This window comes from Peromyscus maniculatus, chromosome 9, assembly GCF_049852395.1.
Source record: "Peromyscus maniculatus bairdii isolate BWxNUB_F1_BW_parent chromosome 9, HU_Pman_BW_mat_3.1, whole genome shotgun sequence".
NCBI classification, from domain to species: domain Eukaryota; kingdom Metazoa; phylum Chordata; class Mammalia; order Rodentia; family Cricetidae; genus Peromyscus; species Peromyscus maniculatus.
Genome location: NC_134860.1, coordinates 50945418 through 50967510, shown reverse-complemented (window position 1 = coordinate 50967510; position 22093 = coordinate 50945418). Strand labels below are relative to the sequence as shown.

At 41.7% G+C, this 22093-nt stretch overlaps 1 long non-coding RNA gene across 1 annotated transcript; it reads left to right on the top strand.

The window, feature by feature from the left end:
* The first annotated feature begins 2385 nt into the window (after nucleotides 1-2385).
* Nucleotides 2386-20155, top strand: LOC143267372 (uncharacterized). Its single transcript, XR_013042379.1, has 3 exons — nucleotides 2386-2511; nucleotides 16538-16612; nucleotides 18491-20155. It is a non-coding gene; the product is annotated as an uncharacterized LOC143267372 (long non-coding RNA).
* The last annotated feature ends 1938 nt before the right edge of the window (nucleotides 20156-22093 follow it).

Here is a 22093-nt window from a genome sequence, read left to right as displayed (position 1 = left end):
CTTGTGGAAAGGGTATGGTACAGATGTCTCATCAATCATGGATGAAAACTGTGAAATAAAAACAAAAATATAAAGATGCATGTATCAAAGAATTGGTTATTTTAAAGCATTAAAAGATGGGCACACCTTTACCAAATTAACCAAAAGGAAGAGGATGGTGAAAATAATAAAACAAAAGAGATTAAAAAATCATGGAGGATGTTCAATATCTTAGGCCAGAGAAAAGAAGAAGCAGAGTTTTTGCTGGAAAACCTCCTTGAGGGGGCAGGGTGGAGCAAATCTCAGCTGTAATGACTTTCTCCAGGAGAGGAGCTGTATTGTTATATCCTGCAGGGAGACCATTCCCCACCACACCCAAGCTCCAGCTATAGCCTGGCTTCATGAACAGTCAGGATACCTTTCCCTGCATAACTGAGCTGTCCTAATATGGCTCCACCCTCCAGAGCAGTCCTAGCAGCTCCAGCAATAGCCTGGCTTCCTGAACAGTCAGGATATCTTTCCCTCCAGAATGGAGCTGTCCTATTGTGACTCCAGCCTCCAGAACTATCCTAACAGCTCCAGGTATAGCCTGACTTCCCTAACAGTCAGGATGCATTTCCCTCCAGAGTTGAGCTGTCCTACTGAGACTCCAGCTGCCAGAGCTGTCCTAGCTACAGCCCGACTTCCCAAAAAGGCAGGTTCCCTTCTCCAGAGCTGTAACACTCAGAGTGGTGTCTGTGGTGTCATCTCTGGAGTATGATTGGCTCTGGAGTATGATTTGTTTCCTGGTGCCTTTATCTCAAATCCTACTTCTCTGACCCTCAGAGAAACTTCAAATCCTATTAAACACTTTTTGCTTTGAAAGCAATAGGAGGACCTAGGTATTGTTTACAATGAAGACTACACAGAAGTCATCCCAATTTCTCATGATTTAGGAAAGAGTTTTTTCCCATTGCAAGATGTATGGAGTGAGCAATACGTGGTCTGGAGGAGTTCAAGTCAAATTTTACATGACCAAGATCCCCACTCTTGCTGACAGGTCCAGTGTGCTTGCTATTTTAGGCCTTTCTTCCTTTTTCTTGAAAGAGTAACTATTTTCTGCCTAGGAAACCTTTTCCACCATAGGTACTACCAGATACAACATAATTATTTGAATTTCAAATCTTCAGTTATAGATAAAGACCAGATTCTTAACTTACTGGGTTTCTAGCTGCTCCCTCTTACTCAAGAAACCAAAGACTGATATTTCATCCTATTTTAGCCACCCATGACTGTAAAGAGGCCACTAAAACTCATCATGGCCATGAGATCTACAGCTAATTCGCATGTACCTATTGATTATGCCACTCCTTCCTTTCAAACTCTAATGGAGCCATTTCCTCAAGAATATTAGTGGATGGGATTAAGACTTTGGTAGCTATTTTTGGTTTCAATGTGACTACTTCTGGGATAACTTAACCCCCAAACAGAGGGCACACCTGTGGGCCATTTTTGCTTAATTTGAAGTAGGAAGAACTACTTAAGTCTGGATGGTTGAGTTAGGAAGTCACACCCTTAATTCAGATCTTTAATCCAGATGTAATCTGGACCACTCCTTCTGCAATAAACCTTTACAGGACATGGAAGAAGGAAGCATTTACTCTTTCTCTGATTTCTCTCACTTGTTAGCACATCTATTCCTTCACTGGCATTAGAGCCTAGTCCTTTAAGATTACAGCATATACTGCAGACAGCTGAGACATCAGTCTTGTGTACTGAGATACTACTTGATTCTTGGACATTCCATTGATAGCCTACCATTGTTAGATTAGCTAGAGCAATAGAATGTAAACCATTGTAACAAATCTGCTTCCACTATATATTCATTTTTATAACTTCTGTTAATCTAGAGAGCCCTGGCTAATATACCAGGCATGTAGAGAGGACAGTCTAGAGCAGTTTGGTTCTCATAACAGTCTCAGCCCACTTACAAATTCTCAGTGGCCACCTCCCCAGTTGCTTGTTCACTCCAGAGGACTCAATCCTCATCCTCCATATCATCCTGACCTAAGTTCTTGGGCGTGCTTTTTCTCATATTATTGAATATGGATGTTAAGGAGGGGAAGGACCATTCTTGGGCAGTGCTTATAAAGTGAGCATTCAACTACCCATGGGTGAAGTAGTGAAAAGTTTCTAAAGAAGCATAGAGAAATCTCTAGCTTTGGAAGGAGTAGGGGCTGAATGGCTTCCCCTGTGTCACAGGAGAAACTCCTGGAAAGGAAACCTCAGCTTCTGCTCAGTTCAGAGAGAACTAACTAGCAAGAAGGCAAAGGTTGTGCCCCCATGACATCAGCAGTCCATTCTCTGGAATGCCATTGTATCCTGGAGAGCTCTTGGAATCCCCTGTGATGTCACTAGTGTTGTGGCAACACCACGTGACCTTAGGTCATTGGTTCAGTGCCTATAAGGTCTGCCTATAGGCATGTTGTTAATACTGAGGCATCTACTTGTGAGAGAGAATGAACAGCGAGGAGAAAGCTGAGTGAAGAAGAAGTAAGTTGGTGTCACTGGAAAACATGGAGAAATAAATGTTCCTGGGGAAGACACAGTTTGTTCAGGGAAGGGACTTGGGAGCTTTCTATATATGATGGCCTTGAGCCTTCCAGGGCTAGGACTCAGGAATTAGAAGCTCCTGGAAGGCAATAGAACTATGTTGCTTCTCTGGGTTGCTAAAGGGCTGACCCAGAGCAAGGATTCATGATAGTTTGACAGAGTTTTGAATTGACAAGGCTGTAGCCTTTGTGCTTGGGACCCTCTGCTTTCATTCTGAGTGGGGAAGGAGGCACAGAGGAATTAATGAGGTTTCAGTGCTATCACTGCACTTTGACGCCACTGGAGTCCTTTACAGTGTGCACCAGTAATAATAGGGAAAGGAGAGTGCCCTGGCAAAGCCTCAGTAATGCTTTATATCACAACCACTAACAGGGCTGAGGCACTGAGTGTTGTTGTCTTCCATTGACCCCTAAGGTTTCTGGCTTCCCAGCCTTGGGTGGCACACTCGTCTCCAGTTCAGTCTGAGAGCTATTAGAATCAGTGGATCAGGGCAGAAACTGCCTTTCCTGCAAGTTCTGGGTGTCCTGGGCTGTCAGTGAGGATGGCTTTGGGACTGGTGACTATGTTCTACCCCTGCATGGCTTCTCCAATAATACAAGAGTCTGAAGCACCAAGCAAGTGATTTAAGAATTCCTATGTTAAATGAGTGATTGTGAAAGTAGCAATTATCTCTGGGCTTCTGACAGCACATGGCTGAGCGCCCTGAAGCCAAGGCCCCTCCTTTGCAGTTATGAGTACACCTTAGGAGGCTGTCCCTGGGTCACCTTGTGCAGGGAAACAAAGGAAACAAGGTAACCTCTGAGAGACACCCACCTCCCTGTAGAAAGAACTAACATCCATGAAGAAGGAGGACTCAAGTCTGGTCTTTCTGAACCTGTTACGGTCAAGTTTCATCTGTCAGACACTTGCTGAGCATCCTTCATTGTGTCAGGTTTGACTGAGATAAGGTAGTGTGTAGGGTGTTGCTGTCCTTTAACTTCTGGGATTGAGTATTACAGAGATACCTAACATTGTCTAATATGGTGGACAGTGTGATATAACATCTAAATGGACATAGTTCACTCCACAGCACTCATTTGTTCTGGGTTTTGCCAAGTACACCTCTGAAGTCCCAGTCAAGGATAAACATGGTGCTAGTTGTTTCAGGATTGCCAGTAAATTCGAAAGTGTGAAGTGGGGCTCTGGGAAAGGTCCAGGGTAAAGGACCCAAACTATCTCTCTTTTTTTGCCCTTTTTCCAGCCCTTCTCATGCTCTGATCAATACTGTGATTTAAGCTGTCTGTGTTCTCTTTCCTAAGGACATGTGCATTGTCACAAGTGGCTCCAGATCAATTAATTTGGCTTTTGTGTAGCTCTAGGTATAGCACCATTGCAGTGATACACTACAGAGTCTCCCCATGACTATGACAAATTTGATTTTCTGAAATGCATTTCTATATCTGTGTGTGTCCTTACAATAGCCATTCATCTATCTTCAAACTCGAGTGCAAGTATGGGCCATGACTTCTCATGAAACAGTTTGCTCTTGTGTTGAAGGCTCACCCGGGGAGCCCCAGTTCTTAGTACCTCCAGCCTGAACTGCCACAAGTTGATCACACATTTGCTAACTTATGATGGCTGGAATGTATGCTGCTGAAGTTTTGGTATAATTTTCATCAACTATGGGACTTACCTGTGTTCTGACAGGATAACCACAATCTCCTATCACACCAACATATTGTAACAGCCTTGTGGATCCTCCACAATATGCCTGTTCCCTTCTGGGGAATGAACTTCCCTCCCTACCATCTGGACTTAATTACCTAGAAACCTTTATTTCTCATGTTAATGATTAGAGATCTAAAGAAGGGGATGAGGATTTTCCTGGGATGGGTGTATAACTGAGTCTTCAAACTCCTATCAATGAATAGTGAATATATTGTAATGAATCAGAGAGGGATGTCTGGCTTTGTAATGAGGAGGTGATGAAGGTCTTCCATTGTGTTTCTGGGAAGTCATGGGAAGGGCAATATGTCTTCCAGTGAATTGCAGAAGATCTAGTTAGTAGGTATGTAAGGGCTGCTGCTGGTGACCCTAATAGTCACTTCTCTGGAGATTCTATTACATTATGGAGAGCCCTTGGTATTCTCTATAATGTCACCACTATTGTGGGAACATCAAATGATTGTAGGGTATTCTTTCAGTGCCCATAGACATGTTGGCAAAACTGAGCAGGCTACTTGGGAGAAAGAATGGAGAACATGGGGAGACCAGAGAAAGGCAGAAGGAAGCTGTTCTTTTGTCTCAGTGTAAAACATGGAGAAATAAATGGTTCTAGGAAAGGAACTGTTAGTCTTGTGCAGGGGATGGGATACTTCCTGGAGGAGATGGAGCTTGAGCTAGGCCTTCCTGTAGTGGGGCTTGGCATTTGGGAAATTCTAGGAAACAATGGGCTTGTAAAGACCCGAAGTAACCAGTTTTTGATGGTTAGTTTGAGAGATCTATGAATTGTCAATCCTGCAGCTGCTTTTCTAGGAGCTCTTTAATCTCCTTCTGAGGGGAAAGGAAGGCCATCAGGAACAAAGGAATGCCCAATTCAGTGTTCCTCTCAGGATAGGGTGTTCCTGCACTTCATCCTGGTGGATTCTTTCAGTTTCCATGGGAATCCAATGCTAATTAAAAGGGAGGGAAACTCCCCTGGCCATGGACCAAAGTTTCAGACATTCAGATGCTTTGGTCCTGTATACATGTGATCAGGTCTTGACATTGCTAAGCTCTAGGGACAACAGGGATTCCCAGCACTACATCAGATATGAGGTGACACTCCCCTCCAAATCTACATGCCCAGGTTATTTTGTGCCTTCCAGGGACAGGGGACTGCATTAGCGAGTGAAGAACATGCCTAGCCTTGGTGGTTGAGGACAGAGACATAGCTCATGGAAACCAATTTGAGGATAGCTGCCCTGCTCTTTGGGGTCTTCACTGGGGTCCTAGCATTTCTTCCTCCTCGGACTTTTTCTTGGGACTCAGTGCGGACCCTTCTGGCCCTATGACATTCAAGTATACAAGTTCACTTGTCTTTATCTACCTGCAAGGACTACTGGGGAGGCACTATTGCAACTATCCACCTTCACTGAGCAGGAACCGCAGATGAAAAAGTTAGAGTATCTCACCATTCAGCAACAGAGTATAACATATGAGTGAATTAAGCTGTCTGGAATCACGGCCAGTTATACCAATAATGATTTGAACAACAGGTAGTCCTTATGTTCCCTGATGACCATCTTGACCCTACAGTGTCAAGCCAAGCTCTCCTGAGGAACAGGAGGCTGAACCTCCAGGGTGTCCTGGTGCAGAAACAAATTATCATGAGTGCATTGGTGAGGGAGAACTTGGAACCTGGGTAGGCTTGAGATGGGGAGACAGGCTATTCTGCTTCTTCCAAATGAAAAGCAGAGCCTGTGGCCTGAATCACAGTCTGGGTTAGGGACAGTAGTGTGTGAGCTCTCAACATACATTGAAAGAAGCTTTGACAGGTGTTGGCTTGTGGCACATGCTAGGTCCTGTAATTTCATGGTTAGTCTTTGTACTTGACCAGCAGATGCCTGTGTGCTGAAAGCTCCTGGCAGCAGCTGGAGGAGCCTTGTCCCATTCATCAATCTCAGGGTGTGGCTGTAAGGCCTGAAGCACATCACTGCTCCTTTCTGTTCTTCTTCCTTATACCCTGAGACAGTGCCACCTCCCTGCATTTCTTGGGTATCCTAATTGTATGTGATGTTTGTGGGATGGTAGAGGACATGTGAGTGTGTGTGTTCTCCTGGGAGCCTGGGGTCTGTGCTGTGGATGATTCATTGATAAATAAAATACTGATTGGCTAATAGCCAGGCAGGAAATAAAGGCAGGACATGGAGAGAAGAGAATTCTGGCAAGTGGAAGGCTGAGGAAGAGAGACACTGCCAGCCACCATGATGAGAAGCAGATGTTAAGATACTGGTAAGCCACGAGCCACGTGGCATCTTATAGATTAATAGAAATGGGTTAATTTAAGATATAAGAACAGTTAGCAAGAAGCCTGCCATGGCCATACAATTTCTAAATAATATAAGTCTCTGTGTGTTTACTTGGCTGGGTCTGAGTGGCAGCAGGACTGGCAGGTGACAGAGATTTGTCCTGAGCATGGGCCAGGCAGGACCAGGAAAACTATAGCTACAGGTCTGTTTCAGGGCCTGAGGATTTGCCATTCTCACAGTATCCAGGGGATTCAGTGCTAAGGCCTGGGAGCCCCACTTTGAGCAGAACACCTCTTGGCTACTGTGCTCACCTTGGTGGAACAATGGAATCCACTGTGGAGTTTATAAAGTCATCCTGACATTGTGAAGCCTCCCTGGAAAAACTAATTGTGTGCTCTAGCTCTCTGTGTAGCCATAGCAACCCAGGAATGAGAATCCCTGTTCTGAAGACAGGAGAAATGTTATCATAGGTTTCTGGTGGGCTTAGAATGTGGCACAGATACCTTGGAACTTCTTAGAGAGGTAATCTACAGCTCCAAGCCCACTGAAGGTGCTCATGAAGCCCTGGATAACTCTCTTTTTACCCCCTGCTTCTTCTGGCCTTGGGCAGGATAATACATTAAATAAATACCAGGAGGCTGAGTGTATAGGTGCCAGGCTGAGTTCATATGATCTTTGAGTCCTTTGTCTATGGGGTTCCTATCTGCTAGAGCATTCTAAAGATTCAGTAATATCACTGTCAAAATCCCACTACTATAATTCACAGGGATATAAAAGCATTAATAACATATGGAATCACAAAAATACCCAGAATAGTCAAAGCTAATCCTAAGTAGACATAGTAAGGCAGGAGATTTCACAATTTCTGGTATCTAATTATAGGACACAGTCATGGGAACAAAACAACATTTTACTCTAATGAAAGAGACACATAGACCAATGGAATTATGCTGAGGACTCATAAAGCAATATTACTATAGCAATGCAATGGTGAAAAGTCACCTTCAGTAAATGATGCTGGAAAAATTAGATAGCTCTATATAGTTGCATAAAACTATACCTTTGTCAACCTGTGCAAAATTAATTAAAAATTTATCAAATAGCTCAATACAGGACATTAAACTCTAGATCTGTTAGAGAAGAAAAGAGAAACTACTTAAGAATATACCAGGAACTTTTATTGTGAGTGTATCATATCTACATACTGCTTTTTGGCAGAAAGCCATTTTTTGCATGACTAATTCATGTGAACCATGAACAGAATTTCAAGACTATTTTTCACAGACATAGAAAATAAAACAACCCAAAAATGTATATGGAGATAAAAAAGACCGAAGAAGGCCAAAGCACACCTAAATAACAAGAATACTGAGGGAGGTTATCACCATTATGGACTTCAAAATATACTACAAAACCATAATAATTAAAAGAGCATGATAGTGATGTAAATTTTGATACAGTCTCAGTGGAGATCCCAGGATTAAGGAGTCATGGTGCAAAGCAGGAGAGGTCATTAATGAAAGTACAGCCTTATTAGCAGTGGAAATTCAAGAACATTGAAGATGCCAGGACTGTGGAACAACCAGCAAGTAGAGTAGAATCAGCTGAAGCCTACAAGAGAAGGTATATGTGCTAAGAAAAGTGGAAATGTTCAAGCCTGTTGGAGTTCAGAAAATCATGAGTGAGTCCCAAACATCAAATGATGAACTGCTGTGGGATGTTTTTTCTGTATGCTGTGAATATATGTTGTTCCCATTGGTTAAGAAATAAGCAGGTTTGGCCTATGGCAAGGTAGCTTAGTGGAAGGTAGGAAATCCAAGGAGAGAAGCAGGAAGAAGAAAGGCAGAGGTAGGGAGATGTGGGCCCACTGCCCAAGGAGCAACATGCCAGCAGACTGGTAACACCTCAGCTATGTGGCAAAATATAGATTAATAGAAATGGGTTAATTTAAGATGATAGAACTAGCTAGCAAGAAGCTTAAGCTATAGGCCATCCAGTTTGTCATTAATATCAACTTCTGTATATATACTTGAGTCTGAGAGGCTGTGGGACCAGGCAGGACACAGAAAAACTTCCAGCTACATTTTGGCACCCAATGTGGGGCATTGATCCACATAGACCTAAGAAAGCTTAAAGGTTCTGAAGGCATAGAAACAGAACCACATTGGGCTTCCTAGTCTTCCTGGCTGCCTGTGAGATGGTGCTGGCTGCCAGACACCATAAGCTAAGCAGCATGACAGATTCCTGCCAAGTTGCACAGTGGCATCTCCAAGCCATGCAGCATGCTGTGGGGTAGATTTAGCTTTTGCTAGTACAGAAAAATAAATAAATAAATCAAGAGATTTTTGGGCTACAGACTGTTGGATGGAAACATAGACCTATGGTTTCCCAGAGTCTATGGTACGCATGGTTCGGCCTACAGCTTGCTGTAAATGTACCTCTGCTATGTTGAGAAGTTGAAGTGGGTGGAGTCAGTAGCCAAAGCTGCTGCTTCATTCCTTACCATGCTGTCGTTTAAAGCAATGATCAGAAAAGCATTAGGAATTCACAATAAGACAGATTCAGATGGAATAAACCTCCAAATAGTTTACAATGTGTGTAAACATGTACATAGGTTTGGAAGAAACAAGAAAAGGAGGGTAGACAGTTATATAAAGAAATAGATAGTTTAAAAAAAATAAAGTCTTTAAAGACACAGTAAAAGTAATATAATAAGCCATGTAAAGATGGAAATCACACAGAGAGTCTAGATTATATTGTCTTTGGGATATTTAACTGGAGAGAGACATTTGATTATAAAGGCTGCTGAGGTAAACCAATACATATATTTTAAAGTTATCTTGTCTTCAAAATTTGTTTCTAAGGATTATATTCTTCAAAATATACTACAGAGCTTTGTTACTTTGGAAAAGAGGTTCTGCTTTTGTTCCACAGAAGATGAGAACTTGTGCATTGCTTCCAGGCTAATATAGTTTGATCAGCCAAGAGCCCCGGAGAGGTCTCCAGATGATCCAACACCGAATCAGCTTCAAGGCAACTGGCTCAGAGAATACAGCCTCATAGACAACTCCAGTCAGGACTTGACATTAATCCTAAAATGTAACATGAATTATTAAATGTCCTTATTAATAAAAACCTGGATCCAGATATTGGGATGAAAGCTGAAAGGTCAGAACAACAGAACAGGTCAGCCAACCTCACCTCACCAACTCTTCACTCTCAAGAGACAACTACTTCTTGTATACCCACATCTATATGCCTTCTGTGCTCTGTGATCTTACTTCCTTTCTCCATCCAGCTACATCACTTTCTCTCTCCACCCAGCTCTTTCATTTCCTGTCTGTCTGTCTGTACAGACCTCCAGACCTCTGTGGTTAGTGCTGGGATTAAAGGCATGTGCCACTACACCTGGCTCTGTTCTCAGGGTGGCCTTGAACTCACAGAGATCTGGAAGGATATATGCCCCTGAATTCTAGGATTAAAGGCATGTGCTACCACTGCCTAAACTCTATGTTTAATATAGTTGGCTAGCTCTGCCCTCTGATCTCCAGATAAGCTTTATTGGGGTGCACAAATAAAATATCACCACAGGAATCAGTGTATAAACTTGATATAAGGCTTCCTTTCTATTCCATACAGCATTACCTCCAGCATGGGAATGCACTTTACTGCCAAAGAGATACAGTGCAAAGGAGAATGTGGCTTACTGTCTGGCTTGCAAGTCAGCTTACACTCATCTAGCTTCCTTCTACAAGTCAAGACCATCTTTTTAGGATGTTCTGACCAATAGCAGGATGGACTTTTCTGCACCTATTAACAGTCATGAATATCCCCAGAGAAAAATCTGTGTACATTATGTTTCCCACAGGTCAGAAATCCACAACTAGACACTATACAAAGAATAAGTGATGATATGGTACGAAATTCACTGATACATTAGTCATGTAACCCTTACACCTAAGACTGAAGACAATCACAGAAGAGGTGGCAGCAAGACTGTAGGAGCCAGAGGGATAAAATGCCTGTGTCTACATAGGTTCCTACAGACATTTCAAGGGAAGTGCCCCCACAAATCTCAAAAACATTGTTTCCTGAGCAAAACCAATATTATATTAACACCAGTCGGCATGGCAACATGGGTGGGGAAAATCCACATGGTTCTACCCCTAGATGAAGACCTGCAGATTGTCAAAGCTACTGACAGAAGTAGAATACTTTATTAGTTTTCCCCAGAGACAAGCTCTCACAGAGTATTACCAATTCTACTGTGTTATGCCTGAACACATGTAGATATGGATGACACAAATGGACTCAGTAGGCTACATATACACAAGAGAGAGGTGAGTGTAGGCTGAGAATACTTGGAGGAAGAGAAGACTGGCAGAAGTGGGATGGGAACAAGAGAAGAGGATGAGTTGAATATGAGCAAACAATGATATGTGTGGATGAAAATGTCATAAAGAAACACATTCTTGTTCACAGTGAATTAAAAAATGAGTTTTTCTTAGTAATTTTGATCTGTTCTCTTGGGTGAATTCTACTAAATAGATAATTTAAATGAATGTAAACAAGCACATATATGTTTTACACTAACTCAGTAAACTGGGTTTCCAGTAAGACTTGATGGCAGTCTCTACATTGGAGTGCAGGGAAAGCTCTGCTATGACAGACACTTTGTGGAACTGGACAAGGTATTCATTTCCTCACACAATTTCTGCTTCTCTAAATGAGTTTGTACACTTTTTTGGCAGAGACTGCTAAGTATTGGCAGCTGTAATTTCATTTATCCACCATAAAGGACGTTGCAGTAGATATTACCAACAATCACACTAGGAATGAGGAAATCAAACATGGAAATTATGAAGCAGTCTGCCAAATTCCCCTCAACTAGTCAGTTGTAGGTCCAGAAGTTTAACCCAAGTCTTTTTTCCTCTGGAATGTCAATATGCCGTTCAAGGAGGGAAGCTTTAAGAACTTTGTCATGTCCAGTGATCACTAAACAGGAAAACACGTGGAAATCACACAGCACAGTAGCTCCAGTACCTCAGACACTTGCTGGGTCTGCTTACCGTGTCCTCCACTAAAGACCAGCAGGCACTCACTGAGGTTGCAGTGTCTGCCCACAAGACAAAGCCCATGGGGAGTCTTCTGAGATCTGCTTGGCAGTGCATCCTAAGGACAGCTTTCCCAGCTTCTCCCAGGTGTCTGTGCTCCATCACGTGTCTTGCCGCCCATCTGAAAACCTTGTGTTACCTTGGAAGTGTGGAGGCAGAGTGGAATATGACAAGATCTCACTGTGCCATGTTTTCTACGGTGGCTTCTTCTCCATCACTGACTTGTTCTGACCTCCCAGGACATATCTGAAGTATAAAAAGGGGCAGCATATGAACACAAATACACTTAGCAAAGAAAAGCACCATACCTTGGGCAACAAGGCTGAGCTCCATATCTTAAGCAGTTTCTGCTCTCCAACCCAAAGCACCAAGGAATCACATTTGGCACTTCTACATGAACCACAGTCACATCTGACAGCAGTGGATCAAACACCACAACCTTCTTTCTGAATCCTCCTGCCATGATTATCACAAAGTTGTAACTTCAGATCAGAAAAGACAGCTGCTGCCACCACTACGTGTTCTCACAATTTAACTCACAAGCACCAGAGGGCAGCCGGGAGCTCAGCTCGAATATCAAAATTCTTCAGATCTCTGGTGGCAGAGGTTCAGTCAAAAACTATTTCCTTTAGTTTCAGAAAAGCAAATATCATTTTTCTCATATACAGTTCCTAGATTTTAATGTTTATATATACATAGATATGTAGAGGAATGCCACTGGTAATAGAAATAGAAAAAAACATTAGAGGAAAAAAAGAGGTCTTAGTAGAGGGCTGAAAAGTGAAAAGAAGCAGAAAATTATACAGTGACAGAATACAGGTGACATAAAACCAGGAGGCTCCAAGAGGGAGTCTAAGAGACAGCAGGAGGGGACAAGGGAAGCAGATGTAGCAGTGATGCTGGTGGTCATCTGGGGTTTACAGAGTTCATTCCCTGTGACCGACAAAGGACTGGGTGTCTGGAAAAGACAAAAGATGAGCCTCAGAGGAGGAGGAAGTCAAGCTTCATCCTTTAGGGATGGGGATACTCTAAGGTTGGGAGTTCACTAAACTGATTCTGAGCTGAGTCTTTGGTAGGTCTCTGGGTCCTCCTCTTTCCTCTGTTGGTTCTGTTCAGATAGCAACACTCTTACCTTCCAAACACTTCTATTCACATACTTTCTAGGAACTAGAAGCTTCCATATCAAGGAGCTGTTTATGCTTTCCCATCCACAAATATTCCTCTTTCTAACTCTTTCAGAAGTTTGTTACCTTCAGTACTATGTTTAAGGCTGATAAAAGTATTTAAGACATAAATAAAAAATTAAAAATAAATACTTCCCTCTTCCACCTTTGGAGTAGGCTAGAGCATGATTTTCAAGGAGGAAAGTGGAAAGATTTAGACAAAATCTTCACAGGCAGTTGCATTTGAATTAAGACTGACAGGGAGTGCAGAACAGCACCATGCTGGGAGTTGATGGGACAGCACTATGGGCAGGCAAGGCAAAGGCTCAGAGTAGAGAATATGAATTTTACACGTGTTAAGAAGATTTCATTGTTTGCCATTATTGAGTTCTCTAAGTGTCCATTGCTTTACTTTGCATTCCTGGGGGAGGGTATTCTCCTGTCAAAATAAGTGTTGTAGCCTTTCAGAATCCCTTAGCTCTGAAGTTTCTTTGTTAGATTTTAGTTTGCAAGGGCTTGCTAAAGTCATGGTGAGTCACTGAAGTTTCAGATCATTACTGATTAGGATCCTATGTAAGAATTTATGTCACTTAATGTTTATTTTGTTGAACTGGAGCTCCAAATCTCCTTGAACTCATATGCCCAATGCTTACCCTCTCCAGCTATGTGGTGGCTTTCTTCATCTCTCTGACTTATTTTTGTCTGAACTTCACTTTTTCAGATGAGACCTGCTGTACCACAGTTACAGATTTCACTTTCTTGGCTTCTGATATCCATCCTATGACTGCTAGTTTTTGATGTTCTTGTTTATGAGAGTTGTTTGATAGACACACAAGTAGTATTTTTCTTGATCCAGCCAGTTAGTCTCTGACTTTTAGTTGGTGAATTTAAGTCATTTATGTTTTGTACTATTTACATTTTATGTAATATATTAACATCATTCAAACCTAGTGCCTGAACATTATGCAAGTGAACAGGCCAGCCACATTTGGTATGAGTCACCTGAAGTAATGTTGCATTGGAGTCATATTGTAGTTGCTAGTGGTTTCTGGGATAAATGATAAAGCAGTGCTGGTGTCTGCTCTTCTGTACAGACAGTAAGAATATTCCAGTGTGTGTCCACTTCTTAATTCTACCCTCCCTCCAACATATAAAAGACAGTTGGTTTTTTTTTGTTTGGGGGTTTTATTTTTTTTTTTATTTTTATTATTTATTTATTTATTTTGGTTTTTTGAGACAGGGTTTCTCTGTGTAGCTTTGCACCTTTCCTGGAACTTGCTTTGGAGACCAGGCTGGCCTCAAATTCACAGAGATCCTCCTGGCCTGCCTCCAGAGTGCTGGGATTAAAGACATGTGCCACCACTGCCTGCCTAAAAGACAGTTTTAATTGAAACCTAAACACAATCACCCTATAGTAATGATAGTTATTAAAAGGTCTGTGTGTAGGTATAATCAGGAAATGTCTCTACTTTCTATATTACATTGGCTCATGCGTACAACTTCCTCTGTTGATGTAGTTCTGCATCTTCAAAATTTAGAGTGGATTAATCAGATTATGATACCTTAATTTATTAAAAATCATGTTCTTTTAACTTGATTATTGACAGTGACTTGCTGTTGTCATGATTTTCTTGGTTAATGATTTGGTTGTATGGCTCATTGCTGTTCTTTCCTTCCCAGATCATGTTAGGGGTTTGTTGGTTGGCTGTATTGACATGATCGATTCCTTCCTGGCTCTCCTCCTTTATCATTTTCTCTCATAAAATGCATTATTTTTATGTTCTTATGGATGAGACTACCTTTGTTCATACATTTATAGTGTTGCTCTAAGGATTTTCTGCAGTGTTGGCTGGGTTTTCATGAATTGTTTTGATTTATGCTTTTGTTGAATTGGTTTTATTTCTCTATTGAATTGAAGAGATCACTTGCCAAGTATAGCAACCATGGTTGACAGTTATTTATTTTGGGTCTTAAAACATATCATGGCATACTTTCTTGGCTGTTAGGGTGATCTAGTCTTTCCTGGTGTTTCTGATTTGAATGTGAATTGACGCTTTCCCCTTGTAATTCTTTTGAGGATTTTGTTTGTTTGTCTTGTTTTTTGAGTCAGGGTTTCTCTGTGTAGCCCTGGCTGTCCTGGAACTCACTTAATAGGCCAGTGGGGCCAAAATTGAGGGATTCCCTGTCTCCGTTTCTAGATTGTGGCAATTAAAGGCAAATACTACCACAGTTTGGAAGGAGGTGGTTGGTTTTTTGCTTGTTTGGTTGGTTTGGTTTGGTTTTTCAAGACAGGGTTTTTCTGTGTAGTCCTAGCTGTCCTGGAACTCAATCTGTATAGACCAGGCTGGCCTCAAACTCAAAGATCCACCTGCTTCTGCCTCTTAAGTGCTAATATTAAAGACATGCACAGTCTGGCTTTCCTTAATACTTCTTAATAATTTTCCTTGCGTGTTAAGGAGCAGTTCTTATTTGGTTATGTCTGTTTAGGATAAATGCTAGTTAGTTTGGATCTCCATTTCTTTCACTCAACTTGAAGGATTGTCTCTTATCATTTGATTGAATAAACTGTCTATGTTTTCAAACTTTTTCTCAACTCCTTCTTCTGCCCCATGGATTGTTGGGTTTGACCTCTTGGATGTGTCCCATAGTTCTTGGAAGGTTGGGTTATGTTCATTATTTTTCTATATAGTTTATGATTGTATTGCTGTCTCAACCTTGTCTTTCATCTATGAAATTCATCCTTCTGCCTGACTTGTCTGTTAATGATGCTTTCTGAAGTTTTCTGTTTGATTGATTGATTCCTCCTTTTTTTTTTTTAAACAACTACGATTGGTCCATTTTCAAAGTCTCAATTTTCTTGCTGAGGATTTCCTCCATTTTTTAAAGTATCTCCAAGTTCCTGATTATTTTGTTCACTTTGATAACTTCCTTATCCTATTCCCAAGTTGAGTCTCCTACATAGTTCTTATGCTTACTTGACTCCCATCGATAATCACTCATATTTATTCAAAGAGAACACTGTTTTATTTTGAATTTTAGCTGTCCCATTCTCTTTGGTGTCCACTACTGAGGAGTTATTGGTTTAAGTGGATGTCATAGTGGTAGATTTTCTCATAAATTTTGGGTTTATTCATTGTGCTTTGTGCATCTGATGGATGTGTTTTCTAACTGTCTTCCTCTGTTTTATCCTCTGTCTAATGTGGTTTCTCCTGGTGATTTGTCTTTACTTGGACTTATGTTACCTACTGCTATTTAGCAGGAAATGTGCCTGAACTACCAGACATAATGACTTACCAGAAATCATAGTGCTGACTTACAGTAGAAAACACATACGGCATTTTTTCAAATCCCCAGCAGAGTTTAATGACAGTGTTTGGGTGAAAAATGTACTTCCTTTGAGGTAACCTTTATACCATAAACTGAATAAGGAATGGAAAAGAGGAAAGAAGGACTAAAATTAAAATGAGAAAGAAAGCATGTAAGACAGAGTTTGGGACAATAGAGAAACTGTTATAAGACTAGAGTCATAAAAGCTTTGACAGCAAGATTAAATTATCAGTCAGCAACCTAAGAAAATATAAATATATAAATACAAATAAATACAATCTTCTGGAAATGACAGAGACAATGAACTTATGAAATCACAAAAGTGGTGTCTACAAGTACAAGATTGGATCTTTGAATGTTTTATCTTTGTCAGTAGGTTCAAGCCTATCTGAGGAGCTACATTCTGCTGGTGCTTGCTTGGGGAAGGGAAGTCCTATCTCTCAGTGGGGTAAGTACTGATAAAGCTGTTATCTTACTCCAGGAACTCCCCTGGGCAGGTCCATGCTCATGGAAGAAACCATACTAAGGTACAGTGGGTCACAAGAAAAAGATATAAATATAAGACAAAAATGAGAGTTGTTGGAAGGAAGAAGGAATTTGTGGGCAGAGGGAGGGTAGTCAGAGAAGATAATAGGGAAATACAATCAAAGTGCATTATACGTGTGTGTGTGTGTGTGTGTGTGTGTGTGTGTGTGTGTGTGTGTGTGTGAAACTGTGCAATAATAAAGAATTTAAAACATTAAAATACCCAACATCATGAAGTAAAAGGCATCATGCACACAATCATTTTTTCATCCTCTTCAGGATGAGGTGGTTTCATCCTCTGCTTGGCTTGATTTTATATCAGTCTCCACAGATAGCGGAAACCTGCTAGTCTCATGAATCCAAACAAGTTATCAGGAGGTTCTTCCAGAAGAGGATTTCTGTAATGAAATACCACTTTTCCATCAGAAGTTTTTGAGTTGAGGCCCTGTTCTATTTTGGTTTGGGTTTCTGTAAAAGAACACAGATCAAAACCAAACAGTTTAAGAAAGAAAATATTTCATATCATATTTCTACCTCACAGTAAACATTGAGGGAACCAAGTCAGAACTCAAGACAGGAATCAATAGCCAGGAACTGAAACACAGACCAGGGAAAAGGCATTAGGACAGCTGGATTTTCTCTTTGTGGCTCTCATGGAGCCCATGCAAGCAGAAACTTCACTGCTGGCTACAGATGGTGGTAACTGGCAGGAGCAGCTTGTTACAGCTCTGTTGCTTGGCTGGTTTTTTTTTTTTTTTTTTTTGGAGACAGTACCATGTCCACTGCTTTCTTTAGCTCTTTCTCTTAAATGACCTATTGTGGTTTTACCTTGCCTCTATTTCCTCTTCTGTCAGAAACCCAACATCTAATCCCACAGCTTACCCAGAAGCCCTATGGTAGCTTTGGAGTCTGAGTGTAAACCATGCAGAAAAGGGGGTTAGAACATTGACTCAGTAGTGAAGAGCACTTGTGTCTCTTACAGAGGCCCTCCCTTGGCCTCCAGGAGCACCTGACATGCTCACAGTACACACACATACATGGAGGAAAAATAGTTTCACACACAATATAAAATAAATAAACAAATTTTGAAAACATATCTGGAAACACATTTCCCAGAATTTCCTTCCCCATGTTGTTCTGTTTGGAGGTTGGACATAGAAAAAGCAACTGCAGAGGAGTTGAGATACAGGTGGGATATATTTGTATACATTCATATTTTTTATGTACCTCAGTTGATTCAGGCCCAGGCACGTATGATTTCAATGAGGTTCCTACTCACTCTCTACTCTTCACTTCTAGAGCTTTTCTTTATCTTGGATCAACTCTGAGTGTAGTGTGTTAGAAAGTACCATAGCTTCTTCCGAAGTTCCCTAAAAGGAATGAGACTGAGTAGAAGGGGGAGGTTTATCCTTCTAGATTCCAAGTGACTTATGAGTCTCACTGTGTTTTCAAAAGTATGATTACCATCAGGTGCTGCCCTCATGCTGCTGTCCTTCCCTATTCTTGTCTAACTGTCCTGTGTCTCAGGCTCAGTACCAGATGCAAAGACAGTGATGTAGGGACTCCCCAGAACCAGCAGTTTCCTGGGGTGAACTCCTCCTAATGTGTTTCTGACTACTTCACTCATGATGGCTCTTCTCTCTCAGATTCACAAGGAAATTATGTTCTTTGCTCTTCCAGATGCCTAGTCTGAGCTATGTGCTGTTACCAACTTAAAGAAAAACTAATACTTTAGATTATTGTGGTGTAAGATTCCCAAGTATAGAGAATACTACAAGTGCTCTCTGTGGTCTATTTTTAGCTAAATACTTTCAAGACAAAGAATTAAAAGAAAGACACTCACCAAGACGGTTTCTAAATTTCATAAGATGTTTTACTCAGAAACACACTTCTGATGCAGACCACAGATGAAGGAGCCACGGTTGGGAACTCCTAGTCTGGATGTGCAGCTGTGCTTCTCATCTGGGCTCCCAGAGAGAGGCTGTGCTTAAGGAGCTCCAGTTTTTGTTCAGCTTGTGCTATCATTTCAAACACTGTGAGTCTGTTCCCAGAGTGCACAGAAATACTTCACTGAATCCTCTAGCTGTGAGGCTGAAATAACAAGTCTGATGTACTTGGCTGGTTCCTGAAAGACAACAGAGTAGCGACTGCTCTTCTCGGTCTGAGTAAAAGAAGAAAACTGGCCAATGAGGAAAATCATTTCTCCACTAAGAAGCTGCTTGTACCAAAAAAGATAGTATAAGTTTTGACTTGTCTCATATGAACAGTCCAGGGTGACAGTTTCCCCCTCCTTTGTGCTTGCGGTTGATTGGAACTGAGTCACTTTCTGGCTCAAACTGGATCCTGCAGAATAATCGAAAGAAAGAAAAAAGCTCATTCTATAATAGTGTGAACAAAACACTGTTGTAATTCGCTACCTTGAGACCCAAGACAAACGTAACTGAAGACATATTCTGCTTGCTTCTCTCTAATCCCTGTTCCCCGTCATGTCCATGTGAACTGCCACATGCCTAGGGCAAGGCTTCCTGCTTAATATACTAAACTATAAGTAAAGCATCCATACCAGAGAAGGCCAAGGCCAAAAACAAGTAGAACAAGCTGCAGAGAGGCATGTGGCCCATGTCCCTCTCTGTGAGTGTGTCTCCTCAGCCTTAGATCAGTGTTGAGTGTCTCAGTGCCTGACCCTACACATGTACTTACTGTGTTTCCCACATCACCTCAAGCAGGAAATGGGGTTTTGTGTGATCACAGGCCACAAGTTCCTTATACAGAGAGAAACAGTGTCGTTCACCATGGACTTTTACTTGCTTCCTGTCTTTCTTGGTAGTTAAAAGAGGCAGCACTTAAAAGGGAGAATGGGAAAACCCGTCCCTGCTGAGCATAAAGCTGCTTTGAACTCATGGTTGTTATTCAGTGGAATAATTTGGGCAACCCAAAGTTAGATTCATCATAAGCCATGTGCAGTCTTTAGTGCACTTCCAGATCATTGTCTTATGTTTACTTCTCTATATCAATTATCTAATAAAGCTTAATTAAAAAAGAAAGTTCTCACAGGTCTGTGAATTTCTTTGTGACTCACTGGGATCTGAAATAATCTTCCTTCTTTACTGAGTCCTGGGGTCCATATAAATTTAGCAATTAGTAGAACTATTTTTAAATCACATGGTAAAGGGCAGTCCATCAGAATGCCAGAAGATACCTGTTTGTTTATGTTCTGTGAAACTGTAACATGAGTAAATTCATAGTCCTTACAGACTAAAGAGAGGCTCAGTGTATCAGTAGCCTGCTGTGAATCATGAGGACCTATGTGTTGATCTCCAGCAACCACTTAAGAATTCAGCTGATGTGGGCACACCTGCAGTCAGAGCTCTGGGAAACAGAGGCAGGAAAATCATGGGGTCTCACTAGTTATACAATCTAGTCCAATTGGTGAGCTTCAGTGTCAATGAGAACCTCTACCACATAAACAAATATATTAATTAATTAAATGAATAAATAAATGGGGAGAACAATAGAGGAAGATAACCAATGTTGACTCCTGGATCACACACACACACACACACACACACACACACACACACACACATACATATTCACACACACGGAGAGAAAGAGAAACAGAGACAGCGAGACGCAAAGAGAAATTACACTAATTTGAAAACCTACTTTTACAAAACCCAATTTGCTTGTAATAGTCTAACATTTAGTTTGATTTAGAAAATGTCCTGTTCTTGCCACACAAACAATTTACTTATTACATTTCCTAGAAGCTTCTAAACCATTACCCTGAAGTATCAGTCTCACTTGTTAAATTCTGTGTACATTTTATTTTATTTTTTATTTTTATTTTATTATTTTGAAGAAAATTAAAAACACCTTGCAAAATGTATTTTTGTGCCATGAAAACAGAGGCCATGTGGTGGCCTCTTACATAGTCTGTCATACACGCAGAGGCAAGCCAGAGTTTGTCTAAGTAGAAACTGCACCAAGACCGGTTGCTATTGGAGGGGGTGACAGTGACAGGTCCTTGGCCATACTGCTCCCTTGCTCCAGACCTTTATTTCCCTTCTGTTAGCAGAGGTGGGGATGGGTTGAACCAGATGGTCTCTCCTGGCCTAAAGACAGACCAGGTTGTCAGTGACAGGCAGAGGTCATGTGACTTGATAGGCAGAGGTCGTGTTGTGACAAGTTGACCTGGTGAGGCCGGTCAAGTCTCTGCATACAACCCGGGAAGGCTATGGGGCGGGGCATGGCAAGTCGCAACTTTCATCTTTTAGGGCTGGCCCCTTCCGGACCTGACATTCCTGGCTCCCCCAACAGATTGTGGCTTCGAAAGGGGCCCCTCCCCAGGGAAGATTGGGATTGTCCACCGGTGGCCTGGGAAGAGGCCCAGATCCTTCCGCGGAAGCCGTGTATGTGTGTGTGTGTGTGTGTGTGTGTGTGTGTGTGTGTGTGTCCCGCCCCTCTCCCGTCCAGGCGGTGGTGGCGGCCACAGTGATAGCAAATTCTGTGTCTATTTTAATGTGGAAAGCGGTCTTATGATAATCTTGCCGGGCCTGTCTGTGACTGCAGCCTATTATATGTACATGACACATGTAACCTGAAAGTACTTAGGGGCATGTTAATGCCACATAAATTGGAAGTTGGATTTTGGGTGCTGCTGTGTCATCATTGGAAAATGTAGCTTTTAATCTTTCATTTGCTCTCATTATCCCAATGGATAAAATGAACCAAAAGGCATTCAGAAAAGAAAGTAGAAACTAGATCTCTGAAAGAGTTCCAGTTCTTGCTTTGAGCTTAAGTAACTAGTCAACATGTACATCGGGGATGAGTTTCTGGTATCTGAGATGTACACCTCTGCCCACCTCACTGCTGAGTGCTGACAGGCAGCACATGCCCTGGACTGCAGTCTCTGTGGATGAGCAGGAGACCATGGGAGCCACAGCAGCCTGGGGAGCTCAGGATAGCAGGGCTGTGCCCTTCTCTAGTTCTCCACAGAGCAGGTGGATGCTCTCCATGCTGCATGGCCACAGCCTCTGAGATGGGGCTTTGGAGCACATAGGGTTTGAATGCTGGGCTGGACAGTTGGTATCATTCTAAATGCTGCCTTGTCTTTCCTTGAGATTTAATTGACAAACAATAATTCCTATTGAAGAAAAAGCTTATGGTTGGTAAAGAGATGGCTCAGCTTGAAAAGCACTTGCTGCTAAGCATAAAGATGCAAGTTCAGATCTCAGGACCCACGCAACTAGCTAAGAATCCTGAAAAACCTGCAACTCCAGCTTTGAGGGATTGAACACCATCTTCTGTACTTCACACACACACAGGTAGGTGTACCCATGTACACACCCAAGTTTGTGTAGAGTCACAAGGGCCTGCACATGTACAAATGTAAGTAAAAATC